The sequence below is a fragment of the Drosophila hydei genome, unplaced genomic scaffold (assembly GCF_003285905.1).
Source record: "Drosophila hydei strain 15085-1641.00,03,60 unplaced genomic scaffold, DhydRS2 tig00000149-arrow-pilon, whole genome shotgun sequence".
Lineage (NCBI taxonomy): Eukaryota > Metazoa > Arthropoda > Insecta > Diptera > Drosophilidae > Drosophila > Drosophila hydei.
Window position 1 is genome coordinate 365,057 of NW_022045678.1, and position 17,597 is coordinate 382,653.

At 36.4% G+C, this 17,597-nt stretch overlaps 1 protein-coding gene across 2 annotated transcripts in view; it reads right to left on the reverse strand.

The window, feature by feature from the left end:
* Positions 1-17,597, reverse strand: part of LOC111592088 — a 51,310-nt gene that overhangs the window by 15,420 nt on the left and 18,293 nt on the right. For both annotated transcript variants that reach the window (XM_023304111.2, XM_023304110.2), the window contains exon 2: positions 943-1,012. The gene's annotated coding sequence lies outside the window, so the exon portion shown is untranslated. The remainder of the gene's footprint in view (positions 1-942; positions 1,013-17,597) is intronic.

Sequence of the window (17,597 nt, forward strand, 5' to 3'; positions counted from 1 at the left end):
GTATGAATAAATTATTAATTGATCTATGAATAAGCGTGAATCACGTACCGCAGCTTATCAACATATGAATGAAGTCTGAAAACGATTACAGACAGCTGACTGATGAAATGACTTGAGATCATCTTTAAATATTGAAAACGTATTGTTATATTCTGTTCGCAAAATGTGAAAAGGAGAATATTGGCTGTGAGGAAATTGAGTTTCTTTGGCATGCTTAGAGCTAGTGTGTACAAATATTAAATACATATCAATCGATATAGTCTCTTCGCGAACTCTGAGCAAGTATTACGCAGTTGCTTATGCCCGACGGCATTGGTACATGTTTTATTTTGGTAGATTACCCGGCAGAATAATCAGCAGCGAGTACATTGAACTCACGCTCATCAACCCTTGCGTAAGCCAATAGATTAGCCAATTTGAAGTGAAAGACAAAGACGTTGTTGGCCAGAATGATTAGCGAACCGGTTGATGTAACTTTCCATTAACCGGTATTCAAAGCGGGCCTTAAAGTTCAGCACACAAATTGAGTCAATTTCAACAATTCAGCTCGTTCGCAGCTCCGCCCCCTTTCTCCACCGCAAGCAGCAAAGCAACAACAGCAGCAACAACAAAAAACTGTCATTTAGCCGAGCTATGCAATTTACACAATTTGGTTAAATACCAAATATTGCCTATAAGTCTGCCGGTGGCTGGTTAGCAAATGCGTTGGCAATTCTTAGTCATGCTGACAATGGTTTACTGAATGTTGGGTTTTTTTATATTTCATATTCGTTGTGAAATATAGATATTTTCACATGATGATTGCACAAACTGTAGGAATGAACAGCGAGCCATTGCGTCGAGCAATTAACTGAAGAACTTGTTTAACACACACACGCGCACACACACTCACAATTGGACAAGTGGCGTCCAAGATACCGTTGGCTATTCCAAGTCGCTTACCTTCAAACACGAGCTTCCTTGTCCACACACACAGCCACAGACAGAGACGGAGAGAGAATTTGCCGTTGAGCTGCAATTAAAAGTGAAAAATAATAAACATTAGCAAAGAGTCAGATATAAGCCAGAAGACGTGCATCCTTTAATGTGGTGCAATGATATGAAAACACTAGAATATAAGACAGATGGAAGAGCAGATACCCTGTACGATTTAGAGCTAAGAAATACTTTTCCTAACAACTTACTTTTCTATAGAAACTTTATGATATTGTAGCACAATTTAATATGCTTTTATAGATATAGATATTGTAAATCCATAATCGACTTTACTTAGCTTAAAATGTATATATATTTAAATAAATTAACATTTTCTGCACGTAAAAATTAAAAAAAATTATATTTACATTTTAAACTCAATGCTGGAATACCAAATCTTATTATGATATAAAAGCAAAGAAAATCTCTATAATTGATTGTTAAAATTTATGTATTATTGTTCTTCATATCAGACAATTCTATCTATAACAGAACGACTTATTCAGGGTCAAAGACAAACAAATAAATGTAGATTTATCTACAACTGATTAGAAATAGAAATATACCTTATCTGAGCATTTGCATCTTTGCCTTACATATTTCTTGACACAGCCATATTATCCTCTAGTTGTAAAGAAACTGCACCAGTTTAGCGCTAACAGTAAATGCAGTTAATTAAATCCGGTCCAGCCCGGCTTTAATTAGCATGGCTCGAAAAAAAGAGAAGAAAAAGCCATGACATAGTCACATAGAGACAACTGCAATGCATTCTAACCGAACTGCGGGAAACCTTGTGAAAGCGCCTTGGGCTCGGCTTACAGTTGGAAAAACGGGCCCCAGGGCGTTGCCTGAGGCGGAAGCCAAGCGGGGACAGCAGACAGCCAAGCAGTCAGCCAGCCAGCCAGCCAGCCAAGTCGACCCTAATTTCCTATTTAAATATTGTCGAAGCCGAGGCAGCAAAAAATGCAACAAAGTACACAGAACAGGTAACCCAATGCCCACAGCATGGGATATGGCACCATGCAACACACACACACGACAGCTCACATCATACCTGGGATGGATGGCTGTGCTAAACAGGGTTCTTCGACTGATGTATTGGGGGTCTTGACTTGGGTCTCGACAAGTGTTTGAGCAAATACAAATAGAACTTCCTGCAGCTTGTTGGCCCAGACATTCGCTTTGCTTGAACTGTGCCCTGGAGAGAGATGTTTTGCATTTCAAACCAGAATTTCATAAGCATTGGCAATCGATGTGGAATGTTAATGACTTGGTAACTAGGCAAACAAGTAGTCATCGTACTGCTAATAGACGTTCTAATAAGATGTTCAAACTCAGCGTAGCGTGGGAGCCTGTTTAGTAAAATAAACTACAGATTTCTTTAGGGTATTTGCCGCATAATTGATAGTTGAACCAATTTGAGGTTTGTATAACAGATTAGCCGAATATGAAAAATAAATGTAGAAGAATAAGAAGCATGCCTGAAGATGGAAAACTAAATTCACGAAGGCAACCTTTTACTCTGCAATCCGAGACTTCTAATCGAAATCAATGAATCCCCTTCAAATCGAATACAAACTAAAGCCAGCTCAAATCTAGTATCATCAATATTTAAGCAGCAAAATTTAGCACGAACCGAATTATCATTAATTTTAATTCTGATTCCAGGTCTTAATACCCAACACAATTGAATTTCTGCTAGCTTTTCGTTTCTGTTCATTTTTCTTTTGGCGATTTGGCATTCCAATGAATTTTCTCAGCCACCTTTAAAGCCAAAAACTTCAATGAAATTGCGATTTCACAACTTTGAAATTCTTTAGGCTGCTCAACGAAATAAAGCTGCAATAAGCAATTTCAATCTTCCATATTTAAACACAAGTGGCAAAAACCAGCAGCAAAATAAAGCGTTAATAACTAAATACATGAAAATAATTAAACAAAAATAAAGGCGAAAATCGAAAGCAAAAGGCAAAAGGCAATATAACAAAAGCAAATGCAAATCACATAAATAAAATCGGAAAAAAATCACAACAAGGAAAGAAGAGAGACACTGACTAAGAGAGAGAAAGATATATATATATATATATATATATATATATATATATATGTTTAGAGTGAGATAGCGAATCTGATCTGTTGGGAACTTGAAATTCCGAAAATTAAATTATTGACAAAGAAAAATGCATATGAAATGCATTAAACATGTTCCATCGACCACTGTAAATTAATGCCAACACAAAGTCACTTTTGCTTATTTATATGTATTACTCTTATTATATATCCCCTTTAAAGGGTATTGACATAATTTCATCAATTTGGTAACATAAAGACATATTATGTCTAACTAATCCCAGCTCAACATTATCTTCTTAGTGCACTCAGTTTAGATGTCGAAATCGATTTATTCAAGTCGAAATATCATATATTGTATATATTACTCTTAAAATTAGCATTTTTATATTAAATTCGTATTAACATTCTTTAGTATTTCAGTACATTGTAGCTTAGCCTGATGTGATTTCAATTTTCTCTTTGCATGTCAACAATTCTTTTAATATTTAAATATCTAGCACAAATATATAAAAAAAACAATTTGTATGGAATTCTTTTTATGTTTTTAAATTAATTTTTAAATTTTAAATTATTTAAATTACATATTATAATTCTTTAATATATAATAAATGCCGAAAAAACACTCATTGACAAAATGCTAGAGTATTTAAGTTGCGATCTGCTTAGACTAGATATTTGGTGGCCTTTTTTGTCGATATTTTCGTCAAGTTCAAAAACAAGAAATATTCGAGGGAGCACGAAAATATAATAAAATATAATATGGGCAGTAGACAGAGCAACAACTGCACCCACTGCAAAAAAAGAGAAACAAAAATGCTGGAAAACAAGTTTCATTTCAGTTTGAAATAAAGTTTTAAATTAAAAACAGCTGTACACATGTGGAGCGAATGCAACCGAAACAACAACAACAACAACAACAAGCAACAAGTTAACAACCCAACGAAAGTTCAGGGCTATTATTGTTGACTGGCTGAGCTTTGCGAAGGTGTCGTTCCGAAAGAAATTCCATTGAAATATTTTCAAAGTGCTTGGAAAAATCAACACGCTGAAAGAGAGCAAAAAATGGCCAACTCGTCTCTAAAAATAGCTCATTTAGCCCATTGGTGGTCGCCCTTTGTTGTAAGTGGGTTATGAGTGCCGCTGAGAATAAAAGGGCTTTATTTTTTACTTAAAGCCGCTCATAGCTCATGGTTCATTCACAGGCACAAAAGAATTTCAGATGTCTATAGATAACTGGGTTGCAAAGCCAACGAAAGTTAATTGCAAATATACAAAAAGGTACACATATAGGGTCTCTTTTCATCAAGTATCTAGAATATGTATTTAAATTTACATTTTCCAAGACATTTCTGGTATGCGTACTTCCCTTCACACAATTTGTTGGCAACCCTTCACAGAGCTGACTTCTGTCGTAAGCAGTTCGCACTTTTGTTGAAGATTTTGAAGTGCTGATTTCTAGTGAATTTCAAGCAATTCTGATGTAATTTAGTTCAGTAGTTCTACGTTTTAGGTATCTATATAACTTTGGAGTTCACTAGCCCGCATGTTTTTGCATTTGGTATTTCCGCAATGTACTTTGCTTTTTATCTGAACAATTTAGCATGCATGTTAGCCCGAACACAAGGTTCGGGCAGCAATTGGAAACGGGGCAAATGGCAAAAATTAAATTGTTATCTATGCAGAGTAAGGGAAAAAACCAGAAAACAGAAAACACAACAACAAAACCATGTAACGTAGAAATAAACAAAGTTTAATTGAAAAACTGTAAGATAAATGGGCCTGGTGTGGCAGCCGAGTGGGGGGCTCGCAGCTTGCGCAATCAATTGTCTGGAGGAGATTCTTCAAGCGTCGGCGGCATTTGGAAAAAGGTTAACTTGTAGTATCAAGACTGAAGAGTCATAACTGATTAATAGCCAAAGCTTAAGCGAAATGAAAGCGAAAAAGTTTTAAATTATCGCATTAAAATACACAAAACCTCACACACACGCAATGCCCGACGAGTTGTCTTTTCTGTATTGTGGCCTGGCCCAAAGAAAGGCCCAGCCTTAGTTTTCAACAATTCTTTATACATGAGAAGCGCCGAGAGAGGTCGTCATCGTCGACGTCGTCGCTTGCCCGCTTGGCCGCTTGGCTCGTTGATGATGTAAACGAAATTCAAATTTATGGTAATATCAAAGAAATAACAGTCGCAGGGCAGTCAGATTTTAAATCGTGTGGTATAAAGAAAAAATAAAAAAAAACCCGACTAAACATAAATGTTGCGCTCTACACAAATATCAAAAGTGAAAGTTTTCACTTTTGTTTCTGCTGGAAACATTTTCTGTGCGCGCTTTTTGTGTGTGCCTTAAATTAAGGCAATTTTTCACTAAATATCTCTGCCCCCACCGATATATATCTTTATATAAATATCAAGCTAATTGAGTTTCAGTTTCGTATGTAAGCTAAATTGCCTAGAGAATGAGTGCTAAAGAGCCCTTTGAAAGCTCGATGAAGCTAAAGTTGTAATAAGTAGGCCAGAGTTTGGGCCAAATTGTCTTTGCCTTGCTCTTCGAGCTTAGACAAATTGCAGATTTGTGCAGTTAGTCGCTTCGAAATTGAATGCAAAGGCAGCTTCAATTTCTATCATATGCTAATAAACATTATCTGTCGTACAATGTAACGTAACACAACATAGCAGTATCATTATGATTATCGTATGCTCTCTAGCTTAACACATTATGCTCAAATCGTGTCCAGACCTAATTGACTTGTTATCTGATCAAAATGTTTGCTTAGAAAGTGTCTGGATGAAATGCGCTGACAGCGTGAGTCGTGCTGTTGGCTAAATGATGTCGATAGCTGAAGTTTTGTGTGGACCGCTCTCTAATTAAGAAACAACAACAGCGACAACTAAGGAATTTTTCACTGAGCAAACACAAACAAAAGCAAACAATTTAAGTGAAAAAGTCAGCGGGAAACCAAACTTTGGCGGGGGGCATTATCAAATATCAGACGTCACGTGGCCGAAACACAGTTCTAGCAATTGAATAGGCACTGGAACTTAGAACTGTGCCGCCGATGTCACCAAAGCACACACGCACACAAAATAAAGATATTCAAAGGCAGCCTACAACGAAATTTACATAATTTATTTAAAACTTGTGCCCAGACTTCGGGATCCAGAGCTGGAACTTGAAACTTGAGCGACTTATGTAATCGACCCATAAAAACTTGTCAAAAATGCAGTTCACTCTGCAACATATATAAATATGTGTGCATACATATATATATGTTGGTGCATTGCTGAGATCTGGCTAGTCTGGTATCGCATCTGGTCTCTGAGTCATCGCCTTGTGACATTTTTTCTTGAGCGTTAAAAGTTTTGACATTTGCATAGCCGCCCCGAAAATGGCTGACAATGAAAATTAATGAACTGCAAGTCCATTTTGTATGCCTTCTAATGTGGGCTGCTGCTGCAGCCAAAGCGAGGCCTAGACAGACAGCAATACATATATGTATATATATTATATTTGTCCATAGAGAGCGAGAGGGGCACACACGTGTCTCTGTCGGCCCACTTATGAACCCAGTCAAGCTTTGTGCCCCATCGAACAATTCCAAAGTGCATATGAGTCAGAGTTGCGGCTCGAGCACGAGCTCTAGCTCGAGCTCAAGTCTGGGGTGGCCCCCACCAACCGTGCCTCTCTCTCTTCCTCTCCTGGTTCTCCTCTAAAGCCAAGACAAACAGCAATAAGAATTATTTGTGCTGGGTTCTTTGGTTCCTTTGTTGTTCTCTCAACCATATATGGCTGAATGTTGTCTATAGCTTTTCGAAATTAATGGAGTTTGTGCAGTGTAATGTGTGTACTTACATATACATGCTTACTTACATAGGTGTATGTAACTACCGTAGTACTATGTATATTGCTGGGCAGCTTTTTGGGCTTGGCCTACGGAACGTTGAGTCGTGTCATTAGAACCGGAAAAAGGTTTATAAATGGGGAGTTAACGGGCTTTCTTTAGGGCAAACAAACAGACACACACACATACACTGTGTCAAATGGGCGTGGCAAATGCCATAACTAGCTAATGATTGTCGTCAACTAGCAAGATTTGAGCTTTGTATAGCCCCGAGCAGCTGGACATGTAATAGCTGAAGGCGGAAATCGTGGTGTTTATAATGGTAATAACGATATAGGTTACAAATGATCTAGAGAGCGGGATAGGTATTTGGTTAATTGTTATATAGCATTGTACAGTTGTATGAATAAACATTTATGGAATGTGCTTTACAAACTTTACAGTTGAGTTAGTTGAGTGAGAAAATTCCTATGGCATTGTTTAAGAATGAAACGAATTAAATGAGAAATATTAAAAACCGAGTTAAAAACCTTGTTGGAATCGTAGTAGAAAGATTTTAAGTTTTATTTTATAATATAACACCTTAAGTAAGGCTAAGGCTTTAAGGAAGAATTACGAAACTTTCCGCAATACCCCCAAAGTTGACTGCTTTATATGATGCTATAAATTTGCATTATCCCAGACGCTATTTGGACATTTGCGAAAGCGAAAAACGAATTCAGCTTTACGAGCTGCAACGCTGTGGAACTGTTTTGGTCATGAGCATTTAGTGCCTTACAAGGAATGCAACTTCATTTAGTAATATAATATTTATAACATCTGAAAGTACTTCTCAGTCCGTCTCGCTCACTCGCTCTCTGTGTATTTTTTATCACAATTAATCAGCAAAGAGCCCAAGACGTGCCGTTGGTTTTAAAGAGCTTCGACGTGGTGCTGGCGCAATTCATTAAGTGCCAACATCAGTCGTCGCAATTTATTTTATTTTTGGTAACAGGAAACTGAAAATGCAAGAGCACGAACTGAAGCTGCTTTTATTGTAATTGCTGCGAGACGGCGACGAGATGTGAGCGCCCACCCGAACAAAATACATAAAAAATCAAAAAAAAAATATCATAATAAATAAGACTGGCTCGAACTCGAAAAATCACCTAATTAGCAGCGCGACTGCCTGACATTAAACGAGTTTTTGCGAGCCCACAAATACAAAAAAGTGAAGGAGGAACCCGAACAGAAACCGGCAGAAAAATCCCAATCCCAATCCCTATCCCAAAACTCATAACCCAAAACCCAAAAGAAAGGAAGCAACAGGATGCTCGAAATGAAGAGCAAAACAGAAATACGAAGATCAAAAGAAATGTGAAATAAAAGCAATTGGAAACTGAAAGTCTTTTGTTCATTGAATGAACGCCAAGTCATGCGTAGATCTTTTCTTGAGCGAGGATATATACCACTAACCCATGTTTATATGGTCCGACAAATTGCACAACTTCCTGGCCTCTGTGCAGTGACTCGACATCATTCTCACAAGCTGGCGAATTGCCAAAGACCATATACATGACACTATATACGGTGTATATATTTGCATATCAGCCGAGGAGTTTGTGCAACATAAACAACGCAGTCATAATTATATTTTTATTGTCAGGCGAAATGAAAATTACCCACGCTTTCCAAGCCAACTTCCAACTGTTCGACGCCGTCGTCACACAGAAGCCATTAAAGTTGCCACGGCACGAAAAAGAAAAATAAGTAAATGTGCTCTGGACACTGATATGATCGACTGGCAGATATCCTGTTCAGCGGAGCTATGCAAATATACAATTAAATATTGTTAAGCTCTAGAAGAATCTATAGATGTTTTAGTCTTATAATTTACAGTATGCATTAAATATACATTTCATATAGAATCGATAGTTATCGATTTACTGCGTACACATGCAGTAAATAAATGAATAAGATATATGAATAAATTAAGTTAAATTAATATCATTTGAAGCTATATATATTTTTGATATAGTTTCATAATTGATATTATCTTTTATTTTAAGTTTATTTTAATTTATTATTTTTATTTGTCTATTTCATTTCTTATGATTTTTATTTATTTATTTGAATTTTTCAAGTATATTTATTTATTTTTTTGATTATGCTCTATAATAATTTATTTAAGGTAACATAATTGATAAAAACTAAAACAAGCACTAAAGATTTTATCTTAAATATATTATTTGAGAAACGTAATATAAATAATAAAATAATGCTTGAAAATAATTTATAAAAAATTCAAAACAAAAATAAAAAACTTCGTAATGCTTTCAAAATATATAATTAATATAGCAGATGTTTTTGGAATTGCAAAACACTCATACCCTATTATACGAACCAATTGGTGCTGGGTATAAAAAGGGAAACAATTGAAAACACAACACAAAAAAATAAAAAAGCCTAACCGGGAGCTGCTACGAGAAATATATATATATAAACATATATATAGGTATAAAAAAACCTCATCAACTGATCACCGCTATGTGTCAGCTCCAGCCCGGTTGGAGCTGAGTTTGAGCCTTGGCCGAAAGGTTTATGACCAAATAAAAACTGCACGTTTCTGCATAACTTAGCATAGTTGTTGCCTCAACTTTGTGACTTGTGACTTGTGTGAGTATGTGCGTGTGTGTGTGTGTCTGGCCCATGTTCTGGGCCATTCCGCACAACTTTTTGGGGGTAGCACGGTTGAGCCATAAAGTAAGGTTGGTCCAAACAACTTAGCTGCTAATTAGCGGCACGAAATTGCCAGAGTAAATAAAAGTTGATAAAGTAAAACACAACTACATACATAGTAGAGAAAGATGAAGCAGAGAATAGAAAGAGAGAGAAGTATGAGAATGTGAAAGGCTCTAACGAATGAGTAGATAAAGTTAAATGTGACAAAAAGAACGATACTAGATATTCACATAGAAGTGAGTATTATATAAACAATATATTCTTTAACTGTCGCTTGAGTACTTTGGCACTTGGCACTAGCTCAGATTAAATATTAAGATGAAATGTCAAAAATGTCTAAGTCATGAACAACAGCTTGATCTTAGTTATGAATCAGGTAAACTATATCGGTAAGTCACTTAAAAGAAAATATTGTTAACTAAAAAGTAATGGCTTTAAAGCGGCGTTGCAGCTGCATGAACAGAAAGCACTTTGCGAAATCACGATTTAAATTACATTTGAAGCAATCCACGAACAACTGTTAAATAATAAATGATAATGGCAACAACAAAAACAGTGTGACAAATATGATAAATGACAAATCAGAAGAAGCAAAACCATTATATTTAATTACAGCTTTGGGGCAGTTCAAAGCTCGACCCGAAACTGAACGGGAGCGCGCGATCCGTGCGATGCGGTTGGCCGACGATTTGGCCTCAATTTGTTGACTGTCAACTGTCATTTAGAATTTTGTTTCGTTGCCGAGAGCTCATTAGAAAAAGTGCCGCGTGCCATAGCCGGGTCGAAGTCGGTTGCTGTTGTTGTAATTAGACGCGCTTTCTGTCAGCTGCAAGCGGCGTGCGCGTTTTGTGCGCGTCTTTAAACGCGCTCAACGAAAGTCGCTCTCACGTTTCGGTTTTCGGTTCGGTTCGGTTTTGCTTTTTAAGAATTATGGCTTTTGAATTGGCCCGTTGCGATCTGGTCCGGTCTACGCTCTGTTCACATTGGCCTGTCACTGTTTTGTCGCTCACTTTCAGCTAGAAGCAGCCAGCGAGGAGGGAACAGGAGATAGGCAGACAGAAAAAAAGAGATATGGCCATAGCCGAAGCCGGGTTAAATAAATTTCACCACTTTCATTCTTGGCTGTCAATTTGTATTTTATTGCCTGCTTCTCATTGTCGTCATCATTGGCGCATTGTCTTTTGTCGCTCGTCTCTCTGGGAAGTGGCACAGGTTGCGGCTGTTGCTACCGGCTACACTTTGTCTCTTTCTCTCTCCGTCTGTCCGTCTCTTTTGATAGCTCTCTATCTGGCTACGGTCTTTGAGCAGGTCCGCTTTGGCATTGGTTTATTTACCAAATTATGTGTAGCATTGCAGCACGATTTTAAATCGGTTTTTGTTGTTGTTTTTTTTTTTGTGTTTTATATGTTTTATATGTTTGCATTTCATGGCACGACATTGCGCTTAAGAACTACACCAAAAATCGTGCCAAGCTGGCCCATTTGAAGCTAAGACAGCCATGTGTGTATGTGTGTGTGCTTCAGTATGTGTGTTTGGCATGTAAAACAGTCAAACTTTTTGACGAAAAACAATAACAACAATCAAATTAAAGATCAACAAAATCAATCGCATAACAGACAACAAAACTTTGGCATTCAACTTGACGAGTTTTAAATGCTCTTTCAAATTGGTGACTATGAAGTATTTATATAAATTATTTTATATATTTTAAAATACATATTTGTATGTAATATGCTTATATGAGTATAGGTATAGTAAATATCAATCAGATGCTTATGATAAATAAAGCAGTACCTTAGCTGGTCTCTTATTCTCTCTCTCTCTCTCTCTCTGACTCAGTCTATAGCATACTCGCATTACCTATTTGTGTCACTCTCTGGCTCACTCTTTCTTGGGATTTCCTTCTCTTTCTCTATTTCTGTCCCAATATCTTCCTCTCTCTCTCTACTCCTCTCTTCCTCTCTCTCTCTACTACGCCTTGTTGCTCTCTCTCTCTCTTGATTTCTTTTTCTGTCTCTTTTTCCTGTACCTTTCTTTCTCATTTTCTAAATTTCTCACTTACTCTCTGCATTCTCCCTACCTTGTTGCAGCCAGCATTGCTCTTCACGCATTCCACATGCCCTCTCTTTGGCAAGTGTAAAGCAAATTCAAATTGAAACCAAAACTAAAAGTTGTGAACTAATTTTGGTAAGTGCACTCACGAGTGCAGTCATTTACATAACCCCAGCTCCCCCACATGCCCCGCACCCGAGTTCGTAATGGAATCCAGGTCAGGCAATTGTCCAATGTGTTTGGCTTATCGCTGGCATTCCCTTGGCTCAGCTGCTACTTCGTACAATTAAATGGCGTTTATGATGGCACTTTATCTCCGTCTCTCCCTCTCTCTTTCTCTATCTATCTCTTCATTTGTCTGGAAAGCCAAAAACCCGCTATTTCCGTAGCGTAGGGCCAATTTTCGGAAGAGCGGGGCTATATAACTCTGAGTGGATTGTGGACTTTTTGGTTATTATTTTGTGATTATAGCCGAGCGACGTTTTCCGTTTGCAACATGACCGCAAATGAGTTGAAGAGTTGAAGTTTTTTTTTTTTTTGATATTTTATGGGAGCACCATTTCCTCAGCCTGTCAAAACTTTTGGTGTGACATAATTTCCTACATGACATTCACATGGAATAACGGCACAGCTGCCACATGAAGTGACCCAATTACAGGTTACCGCAACACATGCTTGCATATACATGTATAAACAGATATATGTATATGTATATATAATATATCCGACTATGATCAGTTAGCTGGTAAATCCAATTAGATACACTTCATTTGCTCAGAAGTTGTTACAGTTTATTGCCTTGACTGTGGCTTTGTATTCTTATGCTAGGCGACCTCTAACACATGTATCTCATTTATATGGCTCCAAGTTGCAAGTTCCACGTTAAGCATCTGTTTCTCTTTCAGACATTTCCATTTTTGATCTATTAAGTGGCGTTTGCAAACAAAACAAATCAAAACATTTATTTTTTCGGTGGCTAATTGTCCGGTCTATAACCAGTAGCCAAAGCCAACTCCACTTGGCCCTGGTCTCAAGCGTGAAATTGTATTACGTTATACATTTATTGTCGATAGCTGTTTCCGCAAATGGACGACAGTAATACGTGCTCCGATATACGAGTACTGTGCATATATATACATATATATAAAACAATCATAACACCCATATGAGGTTAGCCCAATTTGGTATAATGAACTATCAAGTGCATGCCGGGCCGCCCGCCCGCTGATCGAACCACACGACAGCAAAAAGCACAGCTTGAGTGAGACCCATTCTATAAATCTCCAATTTCTGGCATTTCAGTGATGGGTGAGTTCTCAATGCTATGATTAATGATATTGGGCTGTTAATATGGAGCTAGCTTTATGCATGAAACTGAGTTGTTAAAGGGGAAAAGCTGTTGAAATTCTATCGACATGAGTTTAATGTGCGCATAAATTGAAGTTGTTCATAAAGGTTAAGTAAAGAGAAGGTTAGACTTTTTGATTGATACTCGGACAGAAAGAAGTATTGTAATTAATATTTAAATAATTTACACTATATTATATTAAATATATTTTATTTTATTTATATTTATACTTTATATTCTTAAGATAGAACTTTGAGTACTTTAAACCAGAGTTCAAACTCAGTTCTTAGTTATATAATGGCCTTCTTTAGATAAGTTATTGCTGCGATAGTTATGACATGCAGCTTACCATTTCTATTAATAATCGCACAATTTATACTTCCATATGATAGTTAAAGCTTGCAGTTTAACTATGAATATGTACATCTTCTTTCACAGTGCTATTGTTTCAAGTTAAATGCGTTAGTTATCGAACTCTATATTATAATCAAATAGAGTTTGTGTGTGTAACAATATATAAACTCCATGCGATAGCTATCGCTACCATCTCTAAAAGTTAGACAACAATTTTTAAACTAATTTGACTTTATTTGATTTGTGATTTGATTATGTGATTTGTGCTTCTCGAAAGCTTTGCAAACTATTCAGACACTGCGATAGTTATCGATCTCAAGGTACCATCTCTAGTTCCACATACGCCTACATCACATGCCAGCTATGTATGTGGTTGACAGCTTTAAGTGACTCTCGATGACTCTTCAGTGCTATTATTAATTTCGTTATGGTTGTTTTTCGCACAGCGCATTGTTTAAATAACTAATATATTAATAACTGGCATTGTTTGTCTTTTGCCGCGCAAGTGTTGTCTATTTATAGCCAAAAGTCTGGTCAAGTTCTTGCTATAAAAAAATAATAAAATGAAGAGCACAACATGAAATGAAATGAAAACAATTATCAGAAACTTTTAGTTTTAGCGCTGGCATCTCGAGAGGAGGCGTGTCTACGGGCGTTGAGGCGCCGCGAAGTAGACTTGATTTAATGGTTGGCCATTCGACTGGCTATGCAAATATTTGCACAACTTTAATTTTTTGAATAACATTTGCAACATGATGAATTGCCGGCAGACGGCGTCGCAACTCAAACTCAAATTGAATAACTAGGTCAAAGTTTAACCTCGCCGTGGGTAAGCAAAACGTAAGGCGCCAGCTAAAGTTTTTGATATCGCACGAGCACAATTGCACAAAAGTTGCTTAATTGTCGGAAAAGAAACGCAGCACACAAATAAGCAACAACAAAAAATTGAACAAATTGAAAAATAAATTCATAAAAATAACAAATTGGCATTTCGAACAAATGATTAATTAGACGATGAGCCAAATGGGCTAAAAGCCAAAAGCCAAACTGCAAACCAATGACAGTTAATTACGTGTTACAAATCATGCGGGCGCTGCCAAGGACAACAAATAAACAAAAGTCACCAATTGAGTGACAAATAAATAAAATTATATATATATAAATTCAATCAAATGCTATTTATCAAAACATTCTCTTTAGAATATAATAATGGTAAAAAGAATGTAATTTGTTTTTGTTTCTATGACAGCCATAGAATTATTCTGGTTGTTAAGGCAACAAAACAAAAACAAATCTTGTATGCATACATTTTAAAATAGTTAAAAAAACACTTTAAAAGAGTTATTTTCATAGCATTTAAATATGCATAGCCACAATAATAATCATTTGGTTAGAATAAAAATATTTATTTTATTAATAGTATTATTTTCTCTTAGCTCAATAATTGGTTTAATAAACAATTTAATATAATTAAAGGAAATTTCTTTTATATAACCAATAGTAAAATACAAAGGCTCTAAAAATTTGTATGCACATTTTTATTTATATATATTTTAATATATAAAAATGAAATGAATCCGGTCATATTTATATAACAATTTAAATATTTGTTTAATGATTCTTACATTTAAATGCAGCTCAAGGAATGCTAACAGGCTCAAATAATCTTTCAATAAGCCGGAGCTAAGCTTTTGCTTGTACTAAACTTTATTGGGATGCACAATTCAAAGATATGTAAGATTTTATTTAATGAAATATAAGATTTATATTTTAAATAAGTCTATAATGCTAAATATGCTGTATATATGTATAAACATATATATGTATTAAAATGTCTGTATAATAGCTCTACATATGTGCTACGTTTTCTTGATCTTCAAATATACTGAGTCTAAACGCCGTCTTAGATTATGCTGCAAGAATTTAGCAAATTGTTGACTAAGTGGGAGCGGCTAAGTTAGAACAATTTCATAACCGATTTTGATACCACGAAAAGAAACTTCGTGAATTGCATAATGGCCAATGGTTGTGGCTGCAAAAAAAAAAAACAAAAACAAACCGAAACTGGACTTAATTATAATCATAAATTGTTTGTGGCCGTTGCTGTGATCTTTGACATGCTCTTGCATTGGATTTGATTGAACGCTGTGGCTCTATACAGATCGACACATCGACAGTGGTGTATATACAAACGGTTAAGCACATAAACATATAAACATACATATATTGTGTATGTATGTATATAATAATGCCCCGGTGTGCTATTGTGGGTTTGGCTTTAATGAAAGTTGCTCGGCTTGGCTTGTGACTTGGCATGACCCTGGGCAACACGGCAAACAACAGACATTTTCAGGAATTGTTCGAAGAGCTTTGTGCGGTTTTTTTCTGCTTTTTTATGGTTTTAAATATATATATATATATATATCTTTTTTGGTTTATGTATGTCTCTCATGCACACTCAACGTAATTCTACCTACACTTATATACCTATGCAGAAATATATATACACATATATGTTTAGTCTTATGTTCACAGTCTCGGCGCAGGAAAATGAAACGCAAAAATTTGCATGCAAGACAAAGAGGAGCACAGCAAATGAAACGGACACGAATTGCATGAATGAATAAGTCCCAAAAGAGGCCGCCTTCAGAAAGAGTCCCAGGCCAGAGCGGGAGAGAGAGATCCGACCGTGTTCCCCTGGGTTGTACCTTCATTGGCAGCGGCAGGTGTTGGCCGGCTGTTTTGAGCTGTTCGAATGATTCTTTTTGTGTGTGATTTATACCCTTTTGCAAAAGGCAGCCAAATTTTCTAAGGAAAAGCGTGACACATCCAAGAAGGTTCCATTAAGAATATTTATATTCATGCTAAATAGCAAAAGCAGAATTCATAATGTCATAGCCATGCCCAACGAGTGCGTTGTTTATATAGTGAGTTGTATACTTTTCAATTGATATCTATATAATTAGTTATATACGAATTAATATCTTACAGCTGCCTCAGGACCGCTAAAGGTTGTCATGATGTTGTTAGCAAACAACCCCAGGCCAGAGACCGTCCTGAGGACGAGAGTCAGGAATAGCTTCATTGACGTCGACAAGCATTGGACAGTTATATAATTTAATATAAGTAAGCTCACATCAAAATATTATATCTATGTCTCGATGGTAGGATCGAATGACCTAGACTAAGCCTTTGTAACAACAATTGATCATTATCTGAGCATTACATAGAACTAATATTTAATATACCTTTGGCTATCTTTGAGCTATAGCATTTCTATATTCAACTTTTTGTTGTCTAGTATTTTAGGAACAACTCCTATGTCCCACGCCTCTAAGGGCATATGATATTCGTTGTGTGAAAGTTAACAATTCTTGCATCTTATAAGTTTTTTGATTTTTGTTTTGCGGTTCTGTGCGCATATCTCGCTTATCTGGCGCTGTTGCTCGCACGCTTGTATCTTAAGCTGCGCCAGTTCAGATAACATCAACAACAAAACAACAAAGAGTTAAAATAATAATACAGAAACAAAGCACAGAGAAAATTTTTTGAAATTGAAGTGTTTCAGTGTCGGCTGCTGTGCAAATAGAGCCTAGATATAGATACTTATTGGGGGCCTTGAAACACATACGTAAATGTAGAAGTACAATTTTTGACTGATGCGTTTGTTTGCACAAGTGCAGTTTGGTTCCTTGCCCTTCGGCTAGACTTAGACTAGGAAGTCAAAACTCTTCGGTTTTATTTTGTTTTATTTTGAATTGAATTGAACTTGATAAATTGGTATCGACTTTATCGAGCTGCGAGTACAGGCAGCTTCTGTTGCGCCTCCTTTTCAGGTGTTATACGTCTTTCGGGCCGGCTTCTTCACAGTTTGCTCAAAGATTCGACGCGGCCAGAGCCCTACCAACTTTTCTTCTCTTGCCAGTTTTGCTGTTGTTGTTGCTGTTCCCGAGTTCTGCTTGGCGCATGCGCCGCTGAAAACAGGTTTTAACAGTTTTCATGTGGCTGTATATAAGCTGGTCGAGAGAGATATAGTCGTATTTATTTTTGCGCTCTGTAGCCACCAAAAAAACAAAAAAAATAAGAACTTTGCATTACACCAACTCAACTACAACAACAACAACAAGAAATAGAGAATCAAAAGTTCACTTAATTTCAGCTCTTCAAACTAGTTAACAATTCTTTGCTTATATTTTGTCAGCTGATAAATTGATATTTCCTATTTACATTTATC